Genomic DNA, 15,382 nt, shown 5'->3' with positions numbered 1-15,382 from the left:
GGCTGAGTTCAGGGAGTTGGAAAGGAGATTAGCAAGCAGGACCTCAAAGGGAGTAATCTCTGGATTACTCCCAAGGTCACGTGCTAGTGAGTATAGAAATAGGAAAATACACCAGATGAATGCATGGCTGGAGGGATGGTGCAGGAGGGAGGGCTTCAGATTTCTGGGGCATTGGGACCTGTCCAAGCCTGAGGTCAGGTCTGCACCTGAACAGGACTGGGAGAAATATCCTTGCACGAAGGTTTGCTGGTGCTGTTGGGGATGGTTTAAACTAGCTTGGCAGGGTGATGGGAACCTGAGTGCAGTCTTAGACAGGACAATTGCAGGGCAGGGAACAGGAGGCAGAAAATTAGTGAGTGACTCTGAAAGACAGAAGAAGCAAAGGTTAAAAAGTGTGCAGCACAGGAATTTGGCAGTGTTAAAGGGTATTTATTTAAATGTAAGGAGTATAATAAAGCCGATGAGTTGAGGGCGCATATAGACACATGGCAACACAACATTATCGCTATGACGGAAACTTGGCTTAAAGAGGGGCAAGAATGGCAACTCAACATCCCTGGATATCGAGTTTTCAGGCAGGATAGAGAGGGAGATAAAAAAGGAGGGGGTGTAGCATTATTAGTTAAGGAATCAATAACAGCTTTGAGGAGGGATGATACGCTAAATGAATCATCAAATGGGGCTATATGGGTGGAGCTCAGAAATAAAAAAGGGGCACCAACACTACTAGGAGTGTACTATAGACCCCCAAATAGTGAGAGGGAGGTAGAAGAACAAATATGTAGGCAAATTTCTGAGTGCAAAAAACTATAGAGCAATAATAGTTGGTGACTTCAATTCTCCCATATAACTGGGATACAAACAGTGTGAAGGGCACAGAGGGAACAAAATTCTTGAACTGTGTACAAGAGAACTTTTTTAGCCAGCACATAACAAGCCCAACGAGAGGGTGTGCAATTCTGGAGGAAGTAACAGTGGGTGACCATTTTGGCGATAGTGACCATAATACAGTAAGTTTTAGGATAATCATGGAAAAGGACAAAGATAAAAAAGTTCGAAATAGGGGGATGGCAAATTTTAAGAAACTGAGGCGACCTGGCGAAAGTGGACTGGATACAGCTACTTGAAGGAAAATCAGTGGAAAACCAGTGGGAGGGATTCAAAAGCTAGATACTACAGGGCACAGTGTAGGCATGTTCCCACTAAGATAAAGGGTGGTACTGCCAAATCTGCAACCCCCCGGTTATCTAGAAGCTTACAGGGTAAGTTAAAGCAGAAAAAGAAAGCTTATGACAATCACAAAAATCTTAATACTTCAGAAAGCCTAGAGGAGTATAGAAAATGTAGGGGTGAAGTAAAAAAGGAAATTAGAAAAGTAAAGCGAGGACATGAAAAATAATTGGCAGGTAAAATCAAGGAAAACCCAAAGATGTTTTCTCAGTACATTAAGAGCAAGAGGATAACTAAGGAAAGGGTAGGGCCTATCAGAGATGTACAAGGGAACTTATGCATGGATGCAGAAGATGTGGGCAGGGTTCTTAATGAGTTTTTTTGTCTCTGTCTTCACAAAGGAAAGGGTTGATGTAGACCTTGTAGTCAAAGAGGAGGAGTGTGAAATATTAGATATGATCAGCACAGTGAGAGAGGAAGTACTGGAGGTTCTGACATCCTTAAAAGTGGATAAATCGCCAGGGCCGGGTGGATTGCATCCCAGGTTGTTAAAAGATGCCAGGGAGAAAATAGCAGATGTGCTGAGGATCATCTTCGAATCCTCACTAGATACAGGAGCGGTACCGGATGATTGGAGGTCTGCGAACGTTGTAGCATTGTTTAAAAAGGGTGCGAAGGATAGGCCAAATAATTATAGGTCAGTCAGTCTGACCTCGGTGATGGGTAAATTGTTAGCATCTATTGAGGGACAGGCTAAACTGCCACTTAGAAAGGCATGGATTAATCAGCGATAGTCAGCAAGGATTTGTTAAGAGAAGGTCATGTCTTACTAACTTAATTGAGTTTTTTGAGGAAGTAACAAGAAGGATTTATGAGGGTAGTGCAGTGGATGTGGTCTACATAGATTTTAGTAAGGCATTTCACAAGGTCTCACATGGCAGACTGGTCAGTAAAATGAAAGCCCGTGGGATACAGGGGAATGTGTCAGGTTGGATCCAGAATTGGCTCAGTGACAGGAAACAATGGGTCGTCGTCAATGAATGTTTTTGTGAATGGAAAGCTGTTTCCGGTGGTGTTCTACAGGGCTCAGTGTTGGGTTCCTTGCTGTTCGTGATATATATTAATGATATTAAATGTGGGAGGCATGATTGGGAGATTTGCTGATGCCACAAAAATTGGCCATGTGGTTGATGGTGAAGAGGATAGCTGTAGACTCCAGAAAGATATCAATGGTTTGGTTGAGTGGGCGCAAAAGTGGTAAATGGAATTCAATCCGGAGAAGTGTGAAGAAATGCGTTTGGGGAGGGCAAACAAAGCGAGGGAATACACAATAAACGGGAGGATATTGAGATGGGTAGTAGAAGTGAGAGACCTTGGGGCATATGTCCACTGATCCCTGAAGGTGGCAGTACAGGTAGATAGAGTGATTAGGAAGCCATACGGAATGCTTTCCTTTATTGGCTGAGGTTTGGAATTCAAAAGCAGGGATGTAATACTGGAACTGTATAAAATGCTGGTTAGGCCACAGGTGGAATATTGTGTACTGTTCTGGTCGTCACATTACAAAAAGGACATAATTGCTCTGGAGAGAGTATACAGGAGAGTTACAAGAATGTTGCCAGGGATTGAAAGTTGCAGCTATAAGCAAAGATTGGATAGGTTAGGGTTATTTTCCTTCAAACAGAGGAGGCTGAGGGGTGACAACTGAGGTGTTCAAAATTATGATGGGCCTCGATAGAGTAGACAGGAAGGACCTGTTTCCCCTAGTGGAGAGGTCAATTACCAGGGGGCACAGATTTAAGGTGATTGCAAGAAGGTTTTGAGGGGACATGAGGAAGAACTTTTTCACCCAGAGTGTGGTGGGTGTCTGGAATTCACTGCCAGGAATGGTGGTGGAGGCAGAAACGCTCAATTCTTTTGAAAGGACATGTACCTGAAGTGCTGTAACCTGCAAGGCTACGGATCAGGTGCTGGAAGGTGGGATTAGATTGGGCGGCTCGTTTTTTCGGCTAGCATGGACACAATGGTTTGAATGGCCTCCTTCTGTGCCATAATTTTTCTGTTATTCTATGGTTCTAAAAGAGTTGGCTAATGAGGTAGTCGATGCATTGGTATAGGCCAGTTAGCTTGACGTCTGTCGTGGGGAAGGTATTAGAATCGATCATCAAGGAGGCTATGGCTGGGCACATCGGGAATAGTTAACATGGTATTGTGAAAGGGAAAGCATGTTTAACAAATTAATTGGAGTTCTTTGAAGGAGTAACGTGCGCTATGGATAAACGGGAGCCCATTGATGTACTGTACTTGGATATCCAGAAGGTATTTGACAAGGTGCCACATAAAAGGTTATTGCGCAAAGTAGGAGCTCATGGTCTCAGAACCATAGAAAGTTTAAGGCACAGAAAGAGACCACTTGGCCCATCGTGTCTGTGCCAGCTAAAAACCAATCCACCTATTCTTATCCAACCTTCCAGCATTTGGTCCATAGCCCTACAGATTACAGCACTTGAGGTGCATATCCAGACTCCGTTTGAATGAGTTGAGGGTTTCTGCCTCAACCACTCTTTCAGGCAGTGTGTTCCAGACCGCCATCACCCTCTGGGTGAAAAAGCTTTTCCTCGTTTCCCCTCTAATTTCTCTACCAATCACTTTAAATCTATGCCCCCTCGACACTCACCTCTTCTGCTCAGGTGAATAGACCCTTCAGCTCCACTCTATCCTGGCCCCCTCAAAATTTAGTACATTTCAGTCAGATCTCCCCTCAGCCTTTTCTGTTCCAAGGAGAACAACCCCAGCCTATCCAATCTTTCCTCATAGCTGCATTTTTCCAATCCTGGCAATATCCTCGTAAATCTCCTCTGCACCCTCTCTAGTGCAATTACATACTTTTGGTATTGAGGTGACCAGAACTGCACACAGTACTCAAGTAGTGGCCTAACTAATGAGTGAAACAGTTCCAGCATAACCTCACTGCTCTTATATTCTATACCTCAGCTAATAAAGGAAAGGATTCCATATGCCTTCTTAACCATCTTATGGTGTAGGGGGTAACGTATTAGCATGGATATAAGATTGGCTGGCTGGCAAAAAACAGAGAGTATGCAGAAATAGGTCCTTTTCTGATTGGCAGAATGTGACGAATGGAATCCCGCACAGCTCTGTGCTGGGGCCTCAACGTTTTACAATTTATATCAATGACTTAGATGAAGGGAGTGATGGCATGGTAGCTACATTTGCAGATGACACAAAGATAGTAGGAATGTATAAGCAAAATAGTACAAATGCTGGAAATCTGAAATAAAACAAGAAATGCTGGAAATGGTCAAGAGGTCTGGCAGCATCTACAGAGAGAGAAGCAGAGTTAATGTTTCAGGTCAGTGACCTTTCATCAGAACTGGCAAAGGTTAGAAATGTAATAGGTTTTAAACAAATAAAGTGGGAGGTGGGGCAAGAGATAACAAAAGGGAAGATGTTGATAGGACAAGGTCACGGAGAATAAAAGCAATAAACACAGCAAGACCACCAGGGAATTGACTGCACTGCCCGGCAAGTTAACTGACATGCGCTGCTATTCCTGTTCCTTCACTTCAGTCTACTTTCACCACAGAGATGTTTCTCGTACAAAATGGCCTGTTTAGTTTGAACAGAAATGATTTATCCAGGTAATGACAGCACTGAGAGATGAAGGCATGAGCATTAAATGGACAGTAACATGAAACAGAACCACAAGCTGCGGATGTACAAGTTTCAATTTCCAAAACACAACAACAGAATCAATGCGGCTCCTGTGAAATGTGCAAGGCAACACACGGGCTATCATATATCAGCAGAAACAACTGACACACATCAAATCCTGCTAGTTTCATGTGGCATCTCCTTCTGCTTCTATCACTGCTTTTCCTCCAGCTCCCTCTGCTCCTCCAGCTTGCAGGTGAATGAGCTGCTTGATGCAAACAGACCAAATTCGTGAAAGCCAGCTTGACCTGGAAAGCAGGGAGTGGGAATGAAAGATGCAGGACATTGAGAGACGATGGGTTTCACAGATAACAGGATAAATAAGCACCAGGATCTCATCTTCCTGCTTCTTCCAGATACTGAACGCATGAATATACAAGAGTTGTTCCCATTCGCAATTAGACACTGTCATCCTCTTCTTCCAATCTTTTACAAGTTGCTAAGCTTTGAAACTACATATTTCTGACAGGTTTTCAATGTGAAGAAAGTGGAGCTACAAGAAAGTAATGTTGTTCAGCAGATGTAGTGCAAGAAGATACCGAATAGGCCAATGATAACAGTGAATGTTTGATGAGTTGAGCTGCAGTAAAGGGTTGGCACCATTTAAAATGTCATTCAACAGGTTCCAAATCTGGTGATAGAAATGACAAGAAAACTTCTCACTGAATTTCCTCATTGTCATGAGATCAAAAGGAAAGGGCACAAGGCAAGAAAGTATATTTGGCTGTAATGGGTTGTGAGATGGCAGAATGAAGGCAGCATTAGTGGTGTTGAGAAACATACAATTATGGAAAGGTACAACACAGAAGGAGGCCATTCAGCCCAGCATGCTTTTTGACACAGCAGTTGTGTTTGGTTGCTCAGGAGCGATATTTGTGCCAGTTTGTATAGCAAGCAGAAAAAGCTATCCCATTGCCACCAACATTTTGCCTTGCACTATCATCCCTTTAGTCAGTATATCACTCCATGTTGCAACTTTTCCACAGCCCTTAAATTGCTTTCTTTCACTCACCAACTGTATCTGTAATTGTTCTTGTCAAGTTACATCACTGATTCTCCAGCTCTGATCAACAATCACCAACCGAGAGCTTTAAGAGCGTTCTTCACTCCACATTTTCTGTTTTCATGCAACAAGTAAGTGAAAGTTGCCACAAGAAGTTCTGATTTACCTAATCAAGAATGGAAACCAGAGGATGGTATTAAGATGATTGAATCTAAACCACTAGACGACCAGGGAAGCTCTGCAATGCTCCTCAGGTGAGCTGCTTTTCCCATTTCACTTTCAGCAGGAAACTTCTATGATTCGATGATGATTTGAGTTCTGCCACTGTCATTTTACACTGAGAAATCTGGTTCAACTTATTGAAACCAAACCGTATTCCCACTCATTCGCTGAAGGTGCTATTTTTCCTCTAAATTTTGCAAGGATCTTTAGGAAAACACAATTTTTCTGGTTGTTTTCAGTGTTTATTTCTCACCCATGTTTACATTTGTCTTCTAAAAAAACTACAATATGTAATTAATGGCAATACATTTTAATGTTTAACATTGGAAAAATGAGCTTTGCATCAATTGGTTTGATAGATTATAGCAGATGCAGATTTTTTTGGTAAACAAGTCTGTGATCTCACCAGGCAGGTAACTCAAGAGAACAGATACAAAGTTTGCTGTGAACAGGTCTTGAACCTTCGCAGGGAAAGCCCCATTAAATTTCAAATCCAATGCCTTAACCACTCGGCCATCACAGCTTAAGAAATTGTCTGCTCTGTAATTAAATTATCCATACAAAGCATTAGAGAACTGCCCTTTTTTGTATGTTCGTTCATGAGATGGGGTGTCGCTGGCTAGGCCAGCATTTATTGCCCATCCCTGAACATATTCTGGGAATCATTGTCTTTGAGCCTTGAGTTGTGTTGTATCTCCCAGTTGATGTGATAATGAACATGATGGAGTCAGTGAATTTTAGAGCACAGAAGGAAGCCTGTCGACCCACCGAGCCTGTGCCGGCTCTCTGAAAGAGAAGCGACGACCCCGTAACTGCTGCCTTCCGTGTTGTTTTGGTCGCTGTGAGGTGACTATGGAGTGACCTGCCCATGGCGCATGCCTGGACGGAATGTATGGAGGTTGTGAGTTGCTCAAGCATCAAAACACCCGTCTCAGCCTTCCTAGTGGGGTCCAAAGGAGTGCAGAGCTCAACGTTTGGCACCAGTTTGGCTGCAGGAACTGCTGGAAACATGACAAAGGTGACACATGACCGCATTAGGAGTTCCGCTCATGATTTTCTGTTAGGGTTTACTCTCCTGGCCTGAGTCTCTCCTGAGACACCCACAAGGCAGAGGGGTTGGTAGCTCGTATCCCTGAGCAGGGGCCCTAACAAGTGGGAAGAACAGTCAGTTTAATACCATAATCCATCTTTTCCCCATCGCCCTGGAAATTTGTCCTCTTCAAGAATGTTGCTGTGCAATCTGATTGCAACATCCATTCAGACGGTACATTCCAGATCTTAACAACCCTTAGTCTGCAAAAATTTCCTTCAATATTCTTCTACTTCTGGGTCAAAACCCTGGAACTCCCTTCCTAACAGCACTGTTGGTGTACCTACCCCACATGGACTGCAGTGGTTAAAGAAGGCAGCTCCCCACCACCTTCTCAAGGGAAATTAGGGATGGGCAATAAATGCTGGCTTGCCCAGCGACGCCCATATCCCATGAATGAATTTTAAAAAAACTTCTTTTGGGAACGATTTTAAATTTAGGACTCGTTTGCTGCAAATGCACCATCATCGTCCAAAACGCTATTGTCTGTGACGTCACAGGCAGCTGTATAAAGATGGCACTGCTTAACTGGACACGAAAAGCGAATTAAACCCAACATCACCTCCACAATAGTGCAACCGCCGCATCAGTCACCGCATTCAGTTCCCTCCCTCCCGCGATCGCCGCATTCAGTTCGCCGCTCAATCGCCACGTCGATTCCTCGCTCCTCCCATCCGGCTTGCTCCGCCGCTCGAATTGGACTGTTCAATGGCGCGGTTTCGACCCAATATTCTCCGCGGTTAAGGATATTCCCTAAAATAAAAGCAAAATACTGCGGATGCTGGAAATCTGAAATAAAAACAAGAAATGCTGGAACCACTCAGCAGGTCTGGCAGCATCTGTGGAAAGAGAAGCAGAGTTAACGTTTCGGGTCAGTGACCCTTCTTCGGAACGAGCAAATATTAGAAAAGTCAAAGGTTATAATCAAGTGAGGCGAGGGTGGGGCAAGAGATAACAAAGGAGAAGGTGTAGATTGGACAAGGCCACATAGCTGACCAAAAGGTCATGGAGCAAAGGCAAACAATATGTTAATGGTGTGTTGAAAGACAAAGCATTAGTTCAAATAAGGTGTTAATGGACTGAAGATTGAACAGCAGCAAGTACAAACATGAAAAAAAAACAGTGGGTAAGCAAACTGAACAAACGAAGATGAAATGAAATAAACATGAAAAAAAAGTTGTCTGTGGTGCTGTTGTTGTATGGCGTACCGACCTCTACCTTGCAGAAGCTCAACGCCAACTCACAGACACTTCTTCCTACCTCCCTCTGGGCCATGACCCCACCACCGAACATCAAACCACTGTCCCAAGGACTGTCACTGACCTCCTCTTCTCTGGAGATCTTCCCTCTACAGCTTCCAACCTCAGAGTCCCGCAACCCCGGACAGCCCGCTTCTACCTCCTTCCCAAAATCCACAAACGGGACTGTCCCGGCAGACTCATTGTGTCAGCCTGCTCCTGCCCCACTGAACTCATTTCTTCCAATCTTGACTCTATCTTTTCTCCACTGGTCCAGTCTCTTCCCACCAACATCCGTGACTCTTCTGACGCCCTTCGTCATTTTGACAATTTCCAGTTTCCTGGTCCCAACCACCTCCTCTTCACTATGGATGTCCACCGCTTCTTCCTTGAACAAAGGCCCAACCAGTCCCCATCCACCACCACCCTCCTCCACCTGGCTGAACTTGTTCTCACATTGAACAACTTCTCCTTCAACTCCACTCACTTCCTTCAAGTAAAAGGTGTTGCTATGGGTACCCGCATGGGTCCTAGTTATGCCTGTCTTTTTGTGGGATTATGTCGAGCATTCTTTGTTCCAGTCCTACTCAAGGCCCCCTCCCACAACTCTTTTTCCGGTATATTGGTGCCGTTTCCTGCTCCCGCCCCGAACTGGAAAACTTTATCAACTTTGCTTCCAATTTCCACCCTTCTCTCATTTTACATGGTCCATCTCTAACACTTCCCTTCCCTTCCTCGACTTCTCTGTCTCCATCTCTGGGGATAGGTTGTCTACTAATATCCATTATCAGCCCACCGACTCCCACAGCTACCTTGACTACACTTCTCCGCACCCAACCTCCTGTAAGGACTCCATTCCATTCTCCCAGTTTCCCCATCTCCGTCGCATCTGCTCTGATGACGCTACCTTCCATGACGGTGCTTCTGATATGACCTTTTTCCTCAACTGAGGATTCCCCACACTGTTGTTGACAGGGCCCTCAACTGTGTCCGGTCCATTTCCCGCACCTCTACCCTCACCCCTTCCCCTCCCTCCCAGAACCGTGACAGGGTTCCCCTTGTCCTCACTTTCCACCCCATCAGCCTCCATATCCAAAGGATCATCCTCCGCCATTTCCGCCATCTCCAGCGTGATGCCACTACCAAATGCATCTTCCCCTCCCTTCCCCTGTCAGCATTCCGAAGGGATCGTTCCCTCCGCGACACCCTGGTCCGCTCCTCCATTACCCCCACCACCTCGTCCCCGTCCCATGGCACCTTCCCCTGCAATCGCAGGAGGTGTAATACCTGCCCATTTACCTCCTCTCTCCTCACTATCCCAGGCCCCAAACACTCCTTTCAGGTGAAGCAGCAATTTACTTGTACTTCTTTCAATGTAGTATACTGTATTCGCTGCTCACAATGTGGTCTCCGCTACATCGGGGAGACAAAACGCAGACTGGGTGACCGCTTTGCGGAACACCTCCGCTCAGTACGCAAGCAGGACCCTGAGCTTCCGGTTGCTTGCCATTTCAACACTCCCCACTGCTCTCATGCTCACATCTCTGTCCTGGGATTGCTGCAATGTTCCAGTGAACATCAATGCAAGCTCGAGGAACAGCATCTCATTTACCGATTAGGCACACTACAGCCTGCCGGACTGAACATTGAGTTCAATCATTTCAGAGCATGACGGGCCCCCCGTTTTACTTTTATTTTTCGTTATTTTTTTCTTTTTCTTACATTTTTTACAACTTTTTTTTTTCATGTTTATTTCATTTCATCTCAGTTTGCTTACCGGCTGTTTTTTTTCATGTTTGTCCTTGCTGTTGTTCAACCTTCAGTCTGTTAACACCCTATTTGTACTAATGCTTTGTCTTTCAACACACCATTAACATATTGTTTGCCTTTGCTCCATGACCTTTTGGTCAGCTATGTGGCCTTGTCCAATCTACACCTTCTCCTTTGTTATCTCTTGCCCCACCCCACCTCACTTGCTTATAACCTTTGATATTTCTAATATTTGTTAGTTCCGAAGAAGGGTCACTGACCCGAAACGTTAACTCTGCTTCTCTTTCCACAGATACTGCCACACCTGCTGAGTGGTTCCAGCATTTCTTGTTTTTAAACCACTATGGGTACAGGTACATGTTGGTATTAAGTGTAGAAGATTTATTAAGTAATTTATATTTAGTGTGATGAAGTAATACTTAACAACGACAATAGTCACAGTCTGAACCTCAGATCCTTAGCGTTTGCCCTCTGAGTGATTGTGGCACGGTCTCTCTTTCTCCTGCTGTGTTCTGTTGACTGAAGTTTTTCTTCTTTCTTCCTCTGGATTTTTTACATGTTGCTTCTCATGTTCAGTAGCTGTTTTTTTATCCACTTTTTGGTCCTCAGAGCACCTTTCTAGTTTGCCCAATGGTTGGTCCAGGTCCTGCGATGTCAGTTCCTACCCTACTCTAATTGAGGCTTAATTGATAAAGCATTTTGTCAATAATTGTGATAAAAACCTATGAAGAGTTCTATTCATTCTGGTTGTTATCTCCTTGGACAGTATGAATTTGTGCAGAAATTGATTCTTTTTAGCAAAGTTAATGAATGTGATCAGGGTCAGAAATCTTTTTCCGCTGAATTTGTGTCACAGTGACTTACAAAGTCCGACTGATACTGAATTTCTTACAAGCTGAAGACTTAGTTTTTAAAGTGACGCAGTGGTTAGCACCGCAGCCTCACAGCTCCAGCGACCCGGGTTCAATTCTGGATACTGCCTGTGTGGAGTTTGCAAGTTCTCCCTGTGTCTGTGTGGGTTTTCTCCGGGTGCTCCGGTTTCCTCCCACAAGCCAAAAAGACTTGCAGGTTGGTAGGTAAATTGGCCATTATAAATTGCCCCGAGTATAGGTAGGTGGTAGGGAAATATAGGGACAGGTGGTGATGTGGTAGGAATATGGAATTAGTGTAGGATTAGTATAAATGGGTAGTTGATGGTCGGCACAGACTCGGTGGGCTGAAGGGCCTGTTTCAGTGCTGTATCTCTAAACTGAACTGAACTAATTAAAGCCCATTCGTTCTAACATGATTCTTAATTCATTAATTATAACTCAGTCAAGGTCCATTGCTTTGTAATCATTGTTTCTTGATGGGTTACTGCTCAATACATTCATTAATTTGATTAATACAGCTGCTGATACAAGACTCAAAAATAAATTTTTTGGTCATGTGTTAGTATTAAGATGGCTTACTTCACCTTGTTAGTTATTACAGAGGATACAGTGTGAAAATGGTCAAGTTAAGCTAAAATCTAGCTACCCAACCTACTTACAACTCCCCAGTTTGAGGGTGAAATATATGACAATATATTGACCCCTCACTACTTTTCATTGACTATTACTTTCTTTTAGACATTAGAGCTGGGTTCCAGCTCAATTCTGTGTGCTTCAGCTGTCTTGAGGTAAGATTTTTCAAGTAACAGAGGACGGCTATTATTACAATTGTGACTATCCTTTGTATCAACGTGAACAGAATAGAAATAGTTCTGAGCCAAGGATGTTGACTTGTATTCACAACTGTTTCCCACCTATGTCTATTTCCCAGATTTCCAATTCCTTCTTTCATTGTTCATTATCTTGTCACATCATAAACCAGTGCCTTTGGGATGTTACAATATTTTAATTATGGATTATAAATCTAAGGATAGAGGGGGTATGGGGTGTCTCCACTGAAACATTGTCTTCAATGCTTCCTCCTGCATTCCAAAGTCGACTCTGATTTCAGTGATGTTATGAGTAGGTACAGGGAACATGATATCATTCCCTATCTGGGTGATCTTAGTGGGTTTTGAAACAATACACCAAGCAGTGAATTATCTTACAATATCCCCACCCTGAGGGCAAGGCATTTATGCCCACCCCTCAAATTAAATTCTCGTATACTTTGAACTTACATATTTACTCATTTCCAAGACATTTTGTGCAGTGATCATGTTTAATTGTGATCTTGTCTGGCACACCAGGTGCTTCAAGTAACAAGTGTGGATCAGTAAGTATATTAGCGCCAATAACTGGGTTATAATCAATTCATGTGAAATTATTCCAATCCAGAGGGGAATTTCCATGTTTAACCCTGTTTCCCACCAATGTGATGAATCCCCTACCCCTGGAATTTCCTTAGCTATAGCTTTATTTCCTTGCTGTAGTGTGTAATAATGGAGTTGGGAGGCGTTCATTTGACTTATTAATGTTGTTAAGGTTATTGGTAGTTCAGGGATGTGGTACCCAAATTTAGTGACATAAACCTCTAGGTTTATGTTCAAGCCATCTTTTACTCGTAAAACCTGTTGGGCAGGCAAAGCAATGGCGAGGAGGGTTTTCCCCCTCGGACTGTAGGTTTTGGTCGGTGTAATACAGTCAGTCCCAGGTCTGAACATTTCAGTTCCCGTGATGGTAATAGTCTTCTAAGGTGATAAAACAGGACTTCCCTTCTCGTACATAGGCCGTTCTAGTTCTCACATCTGATGAACCTGTAACTTCCACAGTGCAGTTCAGCCCCTTCCCATTCCAATTGAAAGCACATGTGTCTCTTTAATGATCATATAAATCATATGGGCAAATGAGGATATCCATGCTTGTTCTGTATCCTTGTAGGTTTCGTTCTATCCAAGTTAGTTCTTCTAACTAGATCAACTATTGGAGTGATGTCAGGAATCGATTAATGACACTTTCCCTCATAACCCCTATGTTTTCTGTTCTAAACAGAGGATTAGGCATGGTTCCATTCATCAGACTGGGGATGTATACGACTAGTCCCAATAGCTTCTGGTTCCCCACCTTGTGGCATTTGTGCTTGACCAGGTGAACCTCAATCAAACTCCTAATTTTACAGAATTCTGCATCGTCCTGATAACAGGATCGTCCTGATAAATGTCTATTTGTTACCCAAGTGGGAAGACGTCCTTCATTGATAACTTCTAGGTTGTCTCTGAACCGTTCGACCAACCAATTCCCATACATGACACATACATCATTATGAGTTGCTTTGTCAGTGGCCTTTCTGTCCTCTCGGATAAGGTTATTAATCTTTTTCACATGATTTTCTGTCTCGTGTATAATGTCTCGTAAGTGCACGCCCATTGTCTGATCCTCTCCCAGCTCTTCATGTTCTATGCTATTCTCTTTATTGAGTATATTTATCAATTTCTCCTGTACCGTCCATAACTATCTGTTAAACTGCCAAATCCATAGAGTTAATCATTGAGGTGACTGTGTTAAACCAGTAAATCCAGCATTTATCAAGCCTCTCTTTCGCCTACTTCTTGTTTGATTCATTTCATTTCCAGTATTATTCTCATGGAGGAATGCATTCTGTACATCCTCTACACTTGGGACAAGGTAGTCTTTTCCCAATACCGGTCAAAAACCTGCTGTATCATCCCTTGAGTTTACTGTATTGTTTTATTGGGACACCATTTGGGCAATACTAAATCAGTTAAGTTTAAAATGACAAAGACCACTTCTGGTATTACCTAGTGATATACTGCTTTGTAGGTGGGGATAATTGCAAGGCCAATTCCAGGTCCTGCTTTTATTGAGGGCATTTCCCCTCTTGGCCCTGACCCCAAGCATCTGAGCTATCCTCCTTCTCATACAGTGTGAGCATTACACTGTAGAGGTACCCATCGGTCTTTGTGCATCTAGTTATTGTATCTTTGAATCTACCGATTCCACCACCCCTCCAATGTTAGGGTAGTTATATTCTCCCCATTGCTTAAAAGTTACTAAAAGGGGTTCGTTGTCCCAATTTCCGTTATTGGACCTTACATTAGACCCAATACAAGAGCACTGCCCTTCGTGTCTCTTCCACCATCATGGCCAACACATTGGATGTATCCTTCACTCTCTAAAACCACTGGGTCTTGGTTTGGTTCTTTTATCTGCTCCCAAGTGTGTTTATTCTTTCCCAGAAATTTCCACACGCTCGGGCCTCCTTTACCTTGCACCAAAAACCCACTCCATATCCCTCTTTTATTTCCCACATGGAAACTCTTCCCAGGAGAATACCACAACCTATTATGTGTGCTGTGGTTACACTCTCTCCTTTACTATTTCTTGTCCAAACCGGGAGATCCCCCTCATGTTTTATATGAGTCATTGTAGCTCATTGACTTTTCATGTGCACCAAGAATCTGAAGTTCTGATCCATAAATTGCAAATGTGGTGCATTCACCTTCTTTGTCCAAAAATCCCCTTTAAGCACTTGGTGTACTTAGTGAGACACTATCAGCTGTTTAAAAAAATGAACTTGAAAACCCGGGTGCCTGCTGCCTTATCGTCAACAAAAACTGGTTTCAGTTGTTAGTCAGAGTTCTATATCTGGGGTGGCAATTGTAGCTTTCCTGGATTCAGGATTCAATTTAATCCAACAAGAGCAACTTGTTCGTGACTACAACAAATCACTATGGGTACAGGTATATATTGGTTATAAGTGTTGTAGATTTATGAAGCAGTTTACATTCAGTGCAAAGAAGTAATACTTAACAAAGACGATAATCACAGGCTGATATTCAGAACCTCGGCGGTAGCCCTCCGACTGACTGTGGTCCGGTCTCTCTTTCTCTTGCTGGGTTCTGTTCTCTGAAGATTCTCTTCTTTCTTCCTCTGGGTTTTTGGTTGTGCTTCTTGTGTTCAATAGCTGTTCTTTTATCCCCTTTTTTGCCTTTGAGCCTCTGTAGCAGCTGACATACGCCTGGACTATCTCACTCATTCTGTTCCATCATCATTTTTCAAAACTTTAAAATGAAATTTATGCTTAGTTTTCTGGTATCTCTTTGTTCCATTTTCTTGCCCCTTTGTTATTTCTTATCTAGAAATTCATACAGTTGTTACATGAGGTACAGCAATGTCTTTTACTCGAGTGATAACAGATCTTTGAAGCTTTAAATCTTCTGTT

The 15,382-nt window shown here is 43.3% G+C and overlaps 1 non-coding gene across 1 annotated transcript; it reads right to left on the bottom strand.

The window, feature by feature from the left end:
• Positions 1-6,570: 6,570 nt before the first annotated feature.
• On the bottom strand, positions 6,571-6,653 carry trnas-uga (transfer RNA serine (anticodon UGA)). Its single transcript has one exon. It is a non-coding gene; the product is annotated as a tRNA-Ser (tRNA).
• Positions 6,654-15,382: the final 8,729 nt, after the last annotated feature.

The sequence above is a fragment of the Heterodontus francisci genome, chromosome 34 (assembly GCF_036365525.1).
Source record: "Heterodontus francisci isolate sHetFra1 chromosome 34, sHetFra1.hap1, whole genome shotgun sequence".
Taxonomy (NCBI): domain Eukaryota; kingdom Metazoa; phylum Chordata; class Chondrichthyes; order Heterodontiformes; family Heterodontidae; genus Heterodontus; species Heterodontus francisci.
This window is presented reverse-complemented; position numbering and strand designations above follow the sequence as displayed.